Here is a 17,115-nt window from a genome sequence, read left to right on the forward strand (position 1 = left end):
GCTCGCTCCGGCCTGGAATGGTCAGACAGCGGCAGCCGCAGGCCGAGACATCGAGCGCGCGCCCTGTGATCGGCGCATGCGCGGTCGGGCCGCGCTTCCGCGCGCCGTTCTTTCCTCTCTCCGCTAGTGGTTCTGCTGAGTAAATGCAGTTACTCTAAACTACTCAACAGTAGAAAGCTGAAGTACTTAACGTAAATGAAGTGGTCACCAGAGCTCTTATTTTGGATAATTAGGAACATTTGCGTGTAGTTCTTACCTGCAAAGCAAACTGCCTACAAAAATCTCTGCACGAGCGCATGACTCAAGCACAAGGACAGAAGAGAATCAGATCGTACTGCTTTATTTTTAAACCAGTGTGCAGCTACTGGAATCACAGTCATTCAAATGGGAGCCGCGTTCCACGTCTGGTCTGATTGCATTTCTCTTACCACTGGACAACATCCTCTTGTACACCTTGTGTCACTGGAGAGGACTGCGCTGTTGCCTGGAAAAAAAACATCCAAACCAATTTCATTTATCCGACTTCTTATTTTTCAGTTTTGTGATTAATAAAAATTCACTTGAGCTGAAATAACTTCCTTTCTTCAGCTGTGCTTGATGTGCACTGCAACAGGATATATAAACGCTTTATTAAGTGAGCTTGAGGCTGAGCAGCTTTCCAGTTTCAGAGCACTCAGTAAATATTGCCGTGGTCCCCGCTACGAGGCCATTCTGTAATAACTTCCTACAGCAATAAGAGACTCCCTACAAGTCTGTTTACTCCACTACAGACAGAGAACAATAGACAGATATTTCCTCTAGTTGGCAAAAGCATATTAGGTTTCATGGAACGCTGAACTATGCCAAGACTGTTGTTCTGCATATATATATACTGATAAGTAGAGGAAGTGTTGTTAGGAGCCTCATTTATGGCTATAAAGAGGGGGGAAGATTTCTTTAAAACTTGATACAAGAAAATTAGATGAAATATACACATATGAAGAACTTCCAGAAGTTAAAATGAATTGTTACATAAGCACGTTAAATGACAAGTCATCTTTTTTCTTTCTACAATCAAAACCAAACTGACTTGAGGTCTAGCTATTAAAAATTTCTTCCAAACCAAAACCGATTAAAGTGATTTCAAACCAAACTGATTAAAGTGATCATAGAATGGCCTGGGTTGAAAAGGACCACAATGATCATTGAGTTTCAACCCCCTGCTATGTGCAGGGTCGCCAGCCACCAAACCAGGCTGCCCAGAGCCACATCCAGCCTGGCCTTGAATGCCTCCAGGGATGGGGCATCCACAGCCTCCTTGGGCAACCTGCTACAGTGCGTCACCACCCTCTGAGTGAAAAACTTCCTCCTAATATCTAACCTAAATCTCCCATCTTATTTTAAAACCATTTTCCCTTGTCTTATACCCTTGTAATGCAGCAGTGCAAAGGGTTGCACAGAAGCTTCTCCCTCACCTTTAAAGATAAGCTAGGAAAAGCAGCGAGGCAAGCACTGGATGGAGTTTCATCTGCTCTCCAAGTGCTTCAGTATAATTGCTACCATACTCCCAAGGCAGCAGCACAGTGGGCATTAGAGACAGGAATAATCTCTACAAACAAGGAAAACCTTACAATGGAAGGAAGTCATTCACTTCCTTCTGAATACTCCTGTATGCTGCCTCTTAGGCTCAGTCTGAGCCCTTTGCAGGTAGGAGGCAATGTCAACCATTTTGCAGTTTATTTCTATTCAGATCTTAGTGCATTGGTCTTTAAAAGTACCTAAAATGACGTATTTGATGTAAAATACAACAGTTAAATACAAAATGACAGAAAGGAGACAAAGAAAAAAAAATCACATAACTTTTTCTCAGTTAAAAAAAATCAAACCAGAATTTTACATATTTTCACACCTTTTTTTTTTTCTCCAAATATGGCAAATAATTTCTGAAATGAATGAAGCTAGTGGTTTTTCAGTCATCTAAAGTTGTTAAGAAAATATGAATAGGAAGGCCTTACATTATGGTATCTGAAATTTAAGCAACGCATAAGTGCTTGTAGACCTCCGCACCTGGGAAAACATCACTCTTGTTTTAATGGTGTACAGTGGCCTTCATGAAGTGATCTGACAGTTTTAGACACTCCATTGGAGATGTAAAAATCTACATGGCAAACAACTAGATTGACACAGGCAGAGCTGATTGACACAGCAGAAGAATTGAATGGCCACAAAGGCCAAACAGCTGTTTTCTCTAACCTGTGTTATGAAACCCATTGATGAGTGAACACGGGACAACTTCACACTAATTTTGTGAAAACTGCCACAGTTGTTCACATCACATATATTAGTTTTATAATAAAAGCTTCAGGAAATGGCATCCAACAATTTATTTGATAAAAGTTGTAAAAGCAGTTATTATATACTTGTATAGTTCTCCAGAATAACTTAAGTTTGTAAGAAAAAAAAAAGATCAAAAAGTACAATTTTAACTTCAGAGAAAAAAAAGTGAATGACAAACGGCAATCAACATATCACAAGAAGAAACTATATAATATCAAATACTACAGGAATGCAAAATAAAACTAAACCTATATTCACATTTAAAATACTCTACTTATAAAACATTCACTTTAGCAAAAAATGGCATTTTCCTCACTGTTAGTTTCATGATTAACAGCCTGATAATCTGGATCACTTCAGAGAAATACACAATTGACTGTTCTATGAAAATGTATGTTAGATTCTCAGTAATGGCCAAACCAAACGTATGGAATTATTAGGAAAGAACAAAATATAAAGCATTATTATGCCATTGTGTAAATCCACACTGCTTCTGCAGCCATTCAGACTTGAATAATGGGTGAAGTTCTTGCTTTCCATCTTAAAATTATCTGACATACTGGAGAAGGTACTGGAGAATGGGAATAGCTTCATGTAAGGAATGGCCATTAAGAACAGGAGTCTTCAGTTTAAATAACAGATAAACAAGGCAAGGTGATGAACACTTCTCAAATCACAGCTGGCATTTGGTCACAGATTCAAAGAGAAACTGGGCAAATTCATAGACAGAAAAGACTTTTCAAGCCACCTTACAAAACTGCAGATAAGTGCTTGAACTAAGAGCAGCAGCGATAAAACAGGTATCTTAAAATATGCATGTAAAGTCTCAAGAGAAATTGGTGATACTATTTTGTTCTGTTATGTTTCCAGCATAGTTATAAACAGCATCTGACACCTGAGCTATGGCAAGCTTGCTCTGAAGAGATTAACGTACAGGAACTAAAAGGGAAGGGCATTATGCCTTCCTTTCTGCTGACTCATTAGAGAAAACGACATTCCACCAAGCCCACTTTTGGAATACCACTCATTAAACTACATGAAACCATTGTGTTCTTGTGTGCTATAATCTGACAGTTTTATGGATTTTTTTTTTTTTGGTAAAAGATTGGTTCCATTGTGGTGAGTGGTATTACTCTCAGTGACCACATATTCCATGCTACTTAGGCACAGCAGACTGCAAAAGAAGAAATAAAACTGTTGTGCTAGCATAACAGAGAACTAAAGCAGCATCTCCATCCCCCTGGAAAGGCAGGACAGCTTCTGTGAAGATGCCCCCTGTCAGATGGGTAAGTTACTACTCGCAATCAGCAGTGCTGTTGAGCAAGCTGGAATTGGTGTACCTTTATAATGTTCAAATATGTTAATTTCTTTAGCCTTCATTGAATGACTTATGTACTATAGTTTTCTCTAGTAAGTAGGTTTAAGAATAGAAGTGTTATCAATTAATTTCAGTCTTTCTCAAATAAAAAAATCCATTATTTAAGCATTGGGAATTTGACTACTGGGAGTTTATTACCCGTATTCTCTAGCCTTGGAAAAAGTTCAGGCTCCCTCTGGGTTTGGAAGATATAAAGGCTGAGTAAGATGTTAAAAATAATGACAGTCACATTCAGGGAACCTGATGATGTGGTTATTGTCCAGACAGTCCTAAAAAAGTTCATGGAAATTGAGAGAGAGGTAATGAAAAATATTTTCAATATTTTCCATCCCGTAGAATTATTCTCACTCTTTGGAATGTCATCTGTCCTGCTCGAATTAGACCAGACTGTATCCAGGTACCACCCAGGCACACTTACCAGTGAACTTAACTTTTTGAATATCCATGCAAACCCAAAAAACATCAGAACTATCTTAAAAAAGAACCAATAGAAAGAAGCGGTCAGTATTAGTCTCAAGAGACTTGAAAGGTTACAAGCCAGGCAAAGTTGTATGCTGCTCCTAGGATAGCATAGCCAAGAACATGTGACAAAAAGTGAGCTGAATTAGGCTATGAAATAACATTGATGCTATATAGTGATAGTGTTGTCTTGCATATCAATACAAGCTACAAAATCAGTATTAGAAACACTGCCTTGCAGTTTTGCCATTGCAAATTTAAATCATAAGGCAATCAGCAAACAACAAAAATACCCCACCCACATTTCCTAAGATTATCAATAAAATCAAAGTTCTGTGACTTTCTGTGATATCTCTTGAAATGAAACTAATAGCAAAACACTGAGACAGAAAAAAAATGTGGTTTGCTATTTTTGTATCCTAAGGTGCAAATTCCTTTGAAGATTAATAACTTAGGTCAAAGTGAGAAAGGGAAGGATATATTCTTCTGACAAAGAATACAAGGTTCTCTATGGAATAAAAATTGGGAGAACAAACTACAGAAGACAGGCATTGGAAAGTAGTCTTTTTCACTCCTATGAAATGAAAAAAACACAAATAAAAGTAAAACAATAACAACAAAATCTTATCCACTGTAGTCTACAAATACTGGAGGGCAGAAATAGCTATCGCATTTGTTCCAGAAGACCCTTCGGGTTACACGCCCTATTTAGTTAACTCCCTTTAAACTAGTAATCTCAAGTCACCATGGTTGACCATCACATTAAATGCCCCTTATGTTTCTCAAGGCATCATATTTAAAATAAAGCTGGAATTAATAATCCATATTCAGACTGACACATAAAGCCAACAGTCCAGTTTCATATATATATTTTATAAAAAAAATCTACAAAAGTGAAAACTGGTCATTATCATAACACATTCAGGATTTTGATTATTTTTGCACATTTTGATTATTTTTGATGTTTTAGGGGTTATATATACACATATATTTTTTTGAGAACTATTTTACTTGATGTAAACAGTCTATATTTGGAGGTAATGCAGCTAAAAAATTACTCCTTTATTAGTGGCCATTTTATAATGTAAGCATTTTTATTAAGTATACTAGTGCTGGGATTTTTCAAAATCTCTACCTGTGAGAGAATTAAGCTTAATTGTCAGCAAAGGTTGGAAATCACAGACCCAGAGAGAAAGCCTTTGCAATCTGTGAGACCATTAATGGATCCTATTTCCTTACAGCAGACAATGCTGTCATATTAAATTAATGGCGAGACAAAGTATTATGTTCTTAGTTTTGTATTTATATTCCATAAATATTTAACAGTGAGTACTTATACGTGGCTCACACAATAAAAGGTTGGCAGAATGGCTTTGCCCTATTCAGTATTGCCCAATTTCCTTCTTGAAAATGGAATTCACATGCATGTCTGCCAGAGTCCATTAAACTAAGGCTTTCGGTTTGCTTTGTTTTAAAGAGAAGACCCTAGGAATTATTTTGCATTCCTAGCATGACATTAAGAATGTGTGACACTTCTATTTACAGGCATTTTTAAGTGCTATGTGAGTACTGAACTTATAGTTCTGTTAAATTACGACTTAGGCAATAATTCTGGTCTTTCTGCAGCACATTTTTCAAAAAGTGACCCAACCTATTCACAGCACGGATTCAGTTTTTGATTAGGAAAGACTACAATACAGGATTACTACACAAGAAAAAATTAATGTTTGATTATGCTGTAGTCTGACAGCCTTGCTGTCATCAGCCTTTTCCCCCAACCTCCCCCAAGCATTTGCCAAGTTCCTAATATTGCTACATGGATTTTAACAGCTTTGCTGTCACTCATATCCCAGTATGTTTGCACAGTACAAATTTTTATTTGGCACTGCCATCTTTATTGCATATATTCCAAAACTAAAAACAGTGGAAGCAGATACCAAGGCCTGTCCTGACAAATGTAAGAAAGCTTCTGGTAGTGTAAAGTCCATTGTCTGCAATTGGTCTGACACATGACTGAGCTCAGACAATGCATCATATATACATACATCCTTAAATTATGAACAAATCCCATTGATGCCAGGCTTTTTCTAAATCTCAAGTATTGGGTGCAGCCCTTGATTTCTAAGCCCAGTTTATGGGATTCAGTGAAAGGCCTAAAGGGCTCTAAATTAACTCCAGACAGGCTTGTTATAACCCTGCCTCAAACCAGTGAGATATCTAAAAATCTCTGCAATAGTTATTAGCATATTGCTACATGGTCAACACATCTGCACAGCTGTTTCTTGCTTTATGAAGTATCAATAATCAAATAAATGTATGACTATATATGTCTTGTTCATGACAGATCCCCTAGCACCAAAACATTTGAGATGTGTTTATCACATCATTACAGCACCACAATTATTCAGACAAATACATGACTGGGTACTTGGAATAGAGAAAATAATTAGGAAAAATATAATAAAGAAAAGAATCAGAAGACCTTTGCATTTGTACAGACAAACAGAATACTAACTTTATGAACACCTGCATTTCTATAAAAGTTTGAATAATATAACACTGCACAACTGAAGCATAGAAGCAAAAATGACAGCAGTGCTTCATTATTTAGGAGTGACTTTCTCCCCCAGAACAGACTTCTGAGCATTGGTATCAAACTGACCAAGTCTCTCTGGTTACCAGCCTGGGATGAACACAGTACATACAGCTACCAAATCCAGTGAATGAGAATTTTATAGAATGTTTCTCAGATCAGGAATTGTCATTTTTAAGTTGCACTGCAGCACACGCATATCTACATTTTACAGTCTTTTCTTTGAAAAGTTGTTAACTTTTAATACATCTGTCTAGTTTTGTGTAAATTCTTCTTTCATACTTACATTTCAATGCATATCTCTTTTCAAGATCTTAGTAGCATAGATGGTGTAGGACTTCTGATAAACATTCAACAAGCACATGAAAGCTTAAGTACCATTTCTGAGCACTCAAAAAGCATTCAGAAACAGAGGAAACAACCATAACATTCAGACCGTACTTGAAAACTATTTCATGAAGGATATAAAAATATCAACAAGCACTTCAATATACAATTACTACAGTATCAACAAAAACAAAGAATCCGTGCAGCGCTGAAACAGCTGTCAAATAGATTAAGCTGCCAGAAGAACCCAGTTCCATCCAGGAAACATCAGAATTCCAGACAATGAGGCCAAGGAAAGGGAAATTGACTTTTCTGTGTATCACTTGGCAAATGAAGTCTATCTGAACAAGTAAATTTGCCTCTTTTTGTTCTATTAATCAGAGTATTTCTCTAAGAGATAAATAAACTGTCTTTGGGCATTAAAGATACAATTTCAATAATGAGCTTGAATAGAAAATTCAATGGAGAAGTTGAAATCTTGATGTCAAGTCAGCCTTACATTAATACTTAAGAGATCATGATGTAAAAGCAACGGCTTGAAGCACTGTACAGAAAGACTTTGGCAAGAATGTGGATTCTGAAATACACCTTGGTTGAACCAGCCAGCTTTAGCTATTAAAATGATCATAATTATCCTCCAAACAATTCTCAAGATTGGAAAACACAAGTATGGGTAAAACATCTCTTTTAATAGCTGATGAAAAAACAGGTCTGGACATTCTGGAATGAAAAGTGTGGCATGTTGTATTCCCAACCAAAGGCAAAGTCAATATGGTTAATTATGTTCTTGAAGAAAAGACTCTAGAGCACAGTCTTGAAGTTCCTGGACATGATACGGATTTTTCAAAATACTGAATCTATTACCCAGCTCATTCAAGCACACAAGCAGGCTGCTAGCAGAAACATCTAATAGATAATGCTTTACTGCTCAGGAGGACAGCATAGCTCCCTTAATCTCAAGGCACCCAAAGGACAACTTCTAGCCAAGAAATCAAGCATCTGTTAGGACGACCTTAAAGCATATTAGAAAAGCATTCCAGTAATGATATTGCTCGCACTCAGTCACAAGTCTGCAGTCTACAACCAGAAGAAGAATAGCTGGTCTTGCTAATTCAGCTTGTTACAGGCAAGATATTCCAGTTCATACCCTTTGCAGAGTGCGATGCCTCTTTGGAATAGGTGCTAAACAATCATTCTTTATAGTAGTTTTATTCTCTCTGGAAATGCAGAAGCCAAGAAAATTGCCTAAGAAATAAAGAGTAGGTGAAAGCACAGACAGCTGTCCCTGCTGCTGTGTCAATTGAGGCTTGCAGGATTGTTCTAGATAACCTATCACTCTCAATAATTGGAGCGTCAAGCTTCTGGCAATAATCTTTAGGCAGTAATCTGATAAAGGTCAACAGATGGTCAAAGATCTTATGAAAATAGTTTGGAAAGAACACAAGGTAGTTCCAAATGTGGAACTAAAGTGAAGCTGAAGGCTTTAATGAAGCATAAGTAACTCAGGAGTCTTCAGAAAAGTAGCCCTGCATGGTACTTCAGCAGTAAAGATTTAGAACACACAGAGAACTCTTCCTTAAGGATGAGATAATATGACTATATTAGAGGTCTGCTTGGTAAACAGGTAGCACAATGCTGCAGGTCTGACAAGCTTCTCCAATTGCCCCAGTAGTCACATAGATGTCTGGTCCTAAAATCTTAATTAGGAATTGGAGAGAGAAAAGGAAAAAGACATTAGGTTTTCTCATCTGAAAAAATAGGCTTGCCACTCATGGAACATATTGTTTGCATCTCATGTCTAAACAATTCAGATGTGTATTTGTGAACTATGTCCAAGGATTAGGTAGTTCTAGTACACAGAATGTACCTAATTCTACACTGATACTACTTATGTTAAGTTTGTGCAAGTCACTTTGTCATTTAAGACTAACTTTCTAAGTAAATGCTAAAGCACAGCCTAAATTCAAAAATGCCTTGTAAAGACACCTCAAATAAATGATGTCCACTTATAAAATAAATTTAATTAGGCAAACTAGTGTGGCAACTGGAATCTTATTACCTTATGTAGAACAAATAAATGATTATATACTCATTTTGTTTGTGTCCCATGCTAATATATTTCCATAGCTTCTATATAAATGCTTCTAGCTAGACCTCTAAGAAGCACGATCTTGCTTAAAGCAGCACTTCTGCCTATCCTCTATGGATCTCTTCTACTTTGAGCAGTATGATGACTCAAGCCTCACCTTAAAATAACAAAGACACTCAGATCTTAAGTTGCATGCCAAATTAATATATTTTACACCAATTTGAAGTTGTTGCATTCAGAAATACGTTAGTCACACCATTGGATCCGGTGAAGATCTACTTATATAGAAGGTCTGGCTGGGGAGGTAACTGAATAAACTATGCCAAATTTTAAAAACATAAATCCAGTCTTTAATGCTACCTGACATTTGAGCTTGACTGTTAAACATGAAAATCCTCTTATAAAAGCAGTCACCATAGGAATCATTATGGAATGGCATAAATGATACTGCAATAAGAAATCAGTTAATGATATAAACCTAAGTGTTTGGTATATTAAGCATCAATTAGAGCTAACTTGTTACTACTAATTGAACATTAGTGCAAAGCTATCATAACGCAAACTTCTGGGTTTCATCGATCAACTCTGGTAAAACTACTGCTGCGTCCAATTCACTCTTTCAATGTCTTTTCCTCTCAGGTTGTTAATTCAAACAAAAAACCTCCAGGCAACAAAAGAACCATTCTAAATGTGATGCCTTTGTGTTTGCAGGGCAATTATTATTCTTTCATTGCATGAAAGATCAAACAGGTGCATATGACTGATTACTTCTACATCATTACTTTGTACCCAAGTATGCCAGATACATTTTAGCTATAAATAAGCATATAAAATTTAATCAACTGGAAGTTAATACACATGCATTACCAATTCATTACAGATTCAAAATTCGTAACATTTCCATAGCATACCTTCATTTTTTCTTACCTAGTAAATTCAAATGTGTTTTTACAAATAGGAGAGCGCCTATTTTTTATAACAAAAAGTCTTTTGTTGTTTGGGTAAAACACCATGAAGATTTGCAGTGTTTTCTTATGGCTTCTATTTACTCTTTTAAAGAGTTTCACCTGAGAAAGATGAGTATTTTGGAAACATTTAAATATATTTTCACATCCAGCTGTTCTTCCTCCTCCAAACGTAACATCACTCTTAAAGGCAATAAGCACTACTTTGGAGCAATAATATTGTTGAATTTAATCAAGAGATTTATCTGCTAATGTTGTGAAACCATTGCCTGCTTTACCTACATACATTCACCCTTGCAAACTAAACACAATTTGATGATGTTCGGAAATAATCATGATGCACCATTATACCACACACATGGGAAAAAAGCAGCAGACCCAAAGTTACAGAAGTATTTCAAGTCTTCATCTTGAGTTTCTGATGTGGTCAATTTGGACTCTGAGTTTTGTCAAGCCCAAAGTAATGGGCACTGTGTTCAATAAAATATCAGTGCTGAAAAGGGAGTGGGAGCTGCAGTTAAGATATTAAGAACAGGCTGAAAATGAATGTAACTGTACACAGAACTGAGTATGAATGTCAAAACAGTCCTATTGGATTAAACAGGGAACAAAGGTAACTTTTAGCTAAATATGGAGGCTTAAAAGTACATAGGCAAGATTACTGAGATGGGTTGTCTCAAACAAGAGCACTGGACACTGTCATCACTTCCTGGACAATATGTAAGTTGCAAGTTATATTCAATAAACAACTTGATCTTAACGAATAATCAAAATAAAACTGACCTAAGAAATGCTAGTGGCATGCTTACCTTTTCAGGAACAGGCAGAAATAACAAATTTATCACTTTAAAACTAGACAATTTACTCTTGTTTGCTACTTACGCATCTCAATTCCGTCTGTAGCTAGAAAGACAAAATGCCTCCACACTGATGAGTAATTATCTTAATTGCATAATCTTCCTTTTTTATTTTTCTTTTGATCTCGTATTCAATCTCCAGAAGAGATAGTTATGCAGTCACTATTACAGAATTCTGTCACCTTTCTCTTTGTTTTGTAGAAAAATAACTTTTATTTACATATTTTGTTCTGCAGATTCATTTACATAGACTGTCTTACTAGACTATCATTATTTTGAATACTAAAACCAAATTAATCTCAAAATATTTTATAAGTTTAATGAAATATAAGTTTATGATAAATTTTGAATGCTTAATATTCTGGTCAATATCACTTTTTGCATTCAAGAAGTAAGATCTAGTACATCTTATTACTTGTTTTCTGTCAAGGCACAATTTTACAGACACCATTCTTCAAGGCAAAGGTTACATTTTTATTTATTTACAAACAAAAAACAGTGATTGTTAATAACATTTTAGTCTCAGTCCAAACTCTTAGAATATATCTACTGTAAGGCAGTTAAGTATGATGAACTTCTGAGTACATTAATGCCTATGAAGGCTTCACACACTTAACTAAATGGCAGAACACCACCTAACAGCTGAGATGCTACTCAAACACGTGTTGAAACACAGGCCAGACCCTCAAGAGGTGTAAGTTAACACAATCCCTTTACTGGTTTGTATTATGCCTGCCGACAATATAATGTAATTACAGCAATTTAACAGAATTCAAATGAATGTTAATTAACAAGGACCTGTCTCAATGATTTAGGGTCAATGAAGTGGGTGTCCAAAAGACATGGAAATGAGACACACTGATTAATTCAGCTCCCTAACCTCCTCTCCAATACATGATCATATTTGGACCAATTTTGATCTTTTTGAGAATGTATTTATGCATCTGATGCTCATGTGTTAAGACAGACATCTCTGAAAAACCAAACCAGTTGCCTAGTCAGGTTTAATCTTTAGCAGTACTAATGAGCAGAGTCCATGAAATGCCTACATTTCAATTCCAGACTGAAATTTCAATTAGCAAATTAGGGAATTAATTGCCAAAGAAATATCAGCATGTATTCTTAAGTTTGATGTCATTTCAGTGGATGTGCAGATTTTATGATAAAATACGATTTGGTGTAAGTTATGCTTTTTATAGAGATGTTACATAGGAAGAAAGTAATCAATTATCAATCTTTAACTTGATTATACTATGGCATGGCAAATTGTGCTTAAATAATTAATTTTGAGGAAGTGAAACCTGGCAGAAGTTTCATAATTGAAAAAAATCCTGCATTCTTATTATAAAAAAATTGAACTAACTTACTATTCTCCAAATAATCTCATGTGAAAGAGCAGTATAGTATAAATTTATGCAGTTCTCTGGTGTCCTTAAGGCAGAATATTTGTTGAATTTGATAGCTAAATAACTTTATTTTTATTAGGAAATGGCCCCTTTGGGGAGAAAAAATCAATTTGTATATTATATATTGCATAGAAACAATGTCCTAGAATGTTACAGAATCTCATTAAGTTTTCTCATAAAGCTAATATGAAATGTTGGGCTTCTAATATTATTTGGAGTAATACACAGATTGTATACATCGTGACAGCAATAACTGCAACATTAAAGGATTCTACTTGTAAATCACTTAAAGTCACCCACTGACAATTTCACTTTTAAAAAGTAGGAGTTTGGATATTATCAAAATACATTTCAGCTGTAAAGATACTTATCATTGCATGTTTATCTGGAGATGAACATGTTGGTCTATTTGAGAAGCGTCTAAATTTCTTCAGTCAGGAGACTGCTTAAATTAAAAATCTAAACTAGTATGAACATCTGAATATGGTAACAGAAGGCAGCATGCTGCTGATTCTCTTCAGAGAATCAGAAAAATTGGCACCAGAAAAAAAAAAACAACTTGAGAGTCTAGATGAAGCTTTGTGTTGTCCTAGCTTTTATTAAGACTGAGTACTGATGGGATATTTCTTCTATTCACTGACTGCTCCTCAGGTTTGCCACTACTGAGCTACAGCTTGGGAACTTGGCCTTGATGTTCTCTCTGATACTTTCCATCTTCAGAAATAGGAAATCTCATCTAACAATGCCATATCACACCAGCTCCATATTTCTAGTGCTATACCCATGCTTGTTAAACTGACTACTGCTTTATCTACAAGAGACATCTTACAAGGAAGTTTTTTTTCCCCACAACTTGTTAATTTTCCTTGCCACGTGTATCTTTTTAAGAAATTAAACAGTTGCCATTTGTAGTAACTTGGTCTTTGCAGTCATCCAAAGATCATAATGTTGTGACTTACCTTTGAAACTGACTGCTTTGCTTCATGTGGAATGCAATTGGATCTCTTCTCACCCTTGGACTTGACAAATATGACTCCTCCCTGCAAGAACAGTCATGTCGTGCATAGTAAATATACTTCCAGGTGACTTTTTCCCTGTATTTTTTTTTTCCTTCAATTAGTAGCTAAATCTGAGTATCCTTCAATCATTTGTTTCCACTATATTGGCTGCCTATGATCTACTGCAGACCTCTCTAGTCCTTTGGTATTCAAGACTACGAGCAGCTTACAGTTGGTATCATACCCTGCTTTTAAAAGATAGTGCATTACAGAGAGGTAAGTTTGGGATCATCCAGGCAGCACAGTTGCATCTCTAAGCCTTCAAGTCACAAGCACTCCGCAAGCTGAAGCACACATGTTTACAGTTTACCAAACAGAGCATTTTCAGTGCTTGGCTCAGTGCAAACTTAGAATAGTAATAGATAACACTGGTGTTTCTCCAAGCATTCATTTAAGTTTGGTTAAGCCTTTAGACTTCCCTAAGAGAACAGCAATTGCATGGTCACTCATGTGTCTTCTAAAGGTATAATACTTATTTCCTATATTTTGCTGAATTATTATGGTGGTAATAATATCATTTCCTTATTTAAGCACCTAACTTAAACAAAAAAAACAGTAATAAAACTGAGCTATCCCCAATTACTGCTTGTACCAACTTAGCTGTCTTTATATTGCGTTACAATTTCTTAACAAAACTGTAATATTCAAAGAAATAAATAGTGTAACATTTCCACAAAGGCTTCCAAGACTACACTTACAGAACAGCAGGAATTCATCCAAATGTTTTCGTTGCTCACAATTTAAAAAACGTTTCATAAATGTCCAATTCACCTCTTCTGAGTACTGTAACAGACAGCTGCTTACCCACAGATACAAATAAAAAAGAACAGTGTATGGAACTTACAAACTCAAAGCTCCAAAGCAAGAGAGATCCTCTTTTCTCACCTTCTTTTCACCCACAGACTACACTACACCAGTAGCCAGGCAGTAGAAAGTTGTTCCTCGAAGAAGACATCAACTTCATCATCAACTGTACACAAAAATTAATAAGCAAATGATCCCAGATTACAGCTAGAAATGTAGGATATTCAAATCACACAGCTGGTTTAAGTTTTTGTTCTTTCCAGTTTCAAAGCACATTTCATTTAAAGACCTTAATACACCTAAGTCTAGGCAAAAAAAATGAGCAGTACAAACAGAAGAGAATTATTGCAATTCAGAAGTATTCCAGAGGATGTAACAAGGTCTAGAGATGGTTCTGGACATGTGTTAAAGGAACAAGCTGCAATGTTCTAATGACACAGAAAGTACTACAATAAGAGCAAGGTAACAAAGTCTTTGGAAATAAGAACAAGCCCAAATGTAACAGCCACAGAAATGAAAGAAAAGCGCTGTTTACTTTTAGAAAGCCCCAGATAGGCAGAAACCTGCAGCAAGAGATACCCTCACCTCCACTACCAACCATTGAATGAGGGCTGGGAAGGCATGGACCCTGGCTCTACCCCTTCCAGTCATGCAGGTGCACTGCATATACCTAAGCTCTCTCGGGCTGGCTCTGCCTTCCCACCAGGTGCTCCATCACTGCTTCAGGCCATCATTCAGCATTTCTTCTACACACGTGAAAAAATATGCCAAAATTACAGTCTTAGTAAAGACAATTATGGTTATAGTCCCTGCTCTTTCTAGTTGTGATGTTTTGGAATAGAGAGCAGAAAAAAATAACTTCATATTTTGAAATATTATAGACTAGTTCTCGTTTATTTGCAAACTGCAAATAAATGAATTTGTTTGTATATACATGCTCTAGAATCGATATTCACTGTTGCAAAGATGCCAGCATTATATCACATAATGCCTTAAGAATAAACCAGCATCACTGAAGTGCTTATTTTCTTTAATCAGTGCAGCTAGAAAATGACAAAAAACAAACAAACAAACAAAAAAAAAAACTATGAAATTACTGCCTTCACTACAAGTTAAATTAAATACTTTCTATCTTTCACTTTAATGTTGTCTGTATTTAAGAATGTTGACCTACAAACGAAAAGGTACTTCTTCACTCCTGTAGCAGAAATGTTAAGCAATGGCCTGAAGCAGTGATAGAGTACCTGGTGAGAAGGCAGGGCCTGCCCAGGGGAGCTCAGCTGCATGCAGTGCACATGAGTGACTGGAAGGGATAGAGCCAGGATCCACCCATTCCCAGCCCTCATTTAAGTGTTGGCAGTAAAGGTGAGAGTATTTATTTTTAGACATCCCTACCTACCTGAGGACTTTGAAAGGTAAGCAGCTCTTTTCCTTCATTTCTGCATCTGTGGCTGCTGCATTTAGGCTTGTTCTCATTTGCTGTAGCTAAAAACTCTGTCACCCTACCATTACCATCCCATTATAGCATGACAGCTATTAAAATTATTCTGTCACAAGAGGTTTAGTTAATGCTCTTAATGATAGATGCTATCTTATTCAAATCAAGTTTTCCTTACATTGAAATCCTTCACAATTAGCTTGTAAACTATTCAGGAATCTATTCATAGTTACATCCTTTTACAAGAGTATGCTAGGAAGATTACCGTTAGGCAACAGAGAAGCTGTTAAAGAAACTACTCGCATAAAATGAGTTGTGAATATGTTTCTTCAGGGTGTTTTTGCACAGACACACCACTGAATTAAAAGCTAATTATTGTGTGATAAGTGATCTAAAAACAAACAAACAATAAGATGATGAAGTGAATTGCTGATACAAAGTTATTGAGAGTAGAAAAAATAAACTCAGCTGAGCAAATCTGCATACAACCTCACAACCCCAAGGTCACGTGCAGGTTGTGTTTACTGTAAATAACCATGAAACATGCATGGAAAAGAATTCCATCTTTAACTGTATAACTATCTGGTGGATTTAAATGTTAACATTAAAGGACATCCTGTGATCTATGAAGTTAATGTTATGAAAACAGTGTTCAATGTTTCTTCAGTGTTCAGCAGAACAACATTCAACAATACTCAGTTTGTTGGCTTGCTTTCTTCTCTAACCAAAACAAACAAACAAAGGCAAAGAGGAGATAGGAACTATAAGGGAAGAATTAGTCTGGGATGTGGAAGCCAATTTTTTTGGCCCAGTGTAAATCCATCTGCAATAGTTCTGATTCAGAAAATGCTAATGTCACAGTGAGCTGTGTTCAGGGTGGTAAGGGATCATATGGTGTCACATCTGGTACTCTTCTTTAGGCACCTTCTGCTGTTACAGCTGTATATGTGTGCATATGACATTCCTAAGAAGATCACAATGTCTGGTTACCTCTGGAATACATTTATAGCTGAATTCAATGGACTAGAAAAATGAAGGAGCTGTGGTAATGTCTCACCAAGGAAAACATCTACATCCATGTGCCCACCTGGCTGTGGGTGAAATGATGTCAATAACACGAGAATAAAAGCAAAGGCAGGGCTATCATCCCAAAAGGAAATCCACCTTCTCTTTCGGAATGCTGTTCTCTCTGTCATTCTCTGCACTGGAGGAGACCGAGGCAAAGAGCAGAAACTTCCTCTAATCCGACCTTGCTCTTCACGCGTTAAAAATAACGGTTCGTAGAACAACGCCACGCTTTGCAGCACGCACAAGCAACTTTCCCTCAGTCTCTAAAAGCAAACAAACAAAGACGAGAAGGGAAAACCCACACGCTCGGAGCCGAGCTCCCGTTTCCTCAGGGGCTCGGCCATTCGCCCCGTCCCG

At 36.5% G+C, this 17,115-nt stretch overlaps 1 long non-coding RNA gene across 3 annotated transcripts; it reads right to left on the reverse strand.

The window, feature by feature from the left end:
• Window positions 1-117: 117 nt before the first annotated feature.
• Window positions 118-17,109, reverse strand: LOC104910974. Of its 3 annotated transcripts, XR_793541.1 has the most exons (5): window positions 16,778-17,109; window positions 14,334-14,418; window positions 13,350-13,430; window positions 257-484; window positions 118-132 (listed from the first exon to the last, which is right to left on the reverse strand). It is a non-coding gene; the product is annotated as an uncharacterized LOC104910974 (long non-coding RNA). The 3 variants fall into 3 exon arrangements; XR_002114906.2 differs by lacking the exon at window positions 118-132 and having other exon boundaries at window positions 324-484; window positions 14,293-14,418; XR_793542.3 differs by lacking the exon at window positions 118-132 and having other exon boundaries at window positions 324-484; window positions 16,748-17,109.
• Between the last annotated feature and the right edge of the window lie 6 nt (window positions 17,110-17,115).

Source organism: Meleagris gallopavo, chromosome 5 (genome assembly GCF_000146605.3).
Source record: "Meleagris gallopavo isolate NT-WF06-2002-E0010 breed Aviagen turkey brand Nicholas breeding stock chromosome 5, Turkey_5.1, whole genome shotgun sequence".
Taxonomy (NCBI): domain Eukaryota; kingdom Metazoa; phylum Chordata; class Aves; order Galliformes; family Phasianidae; genus Meleagris; species Meleagris gallopavo.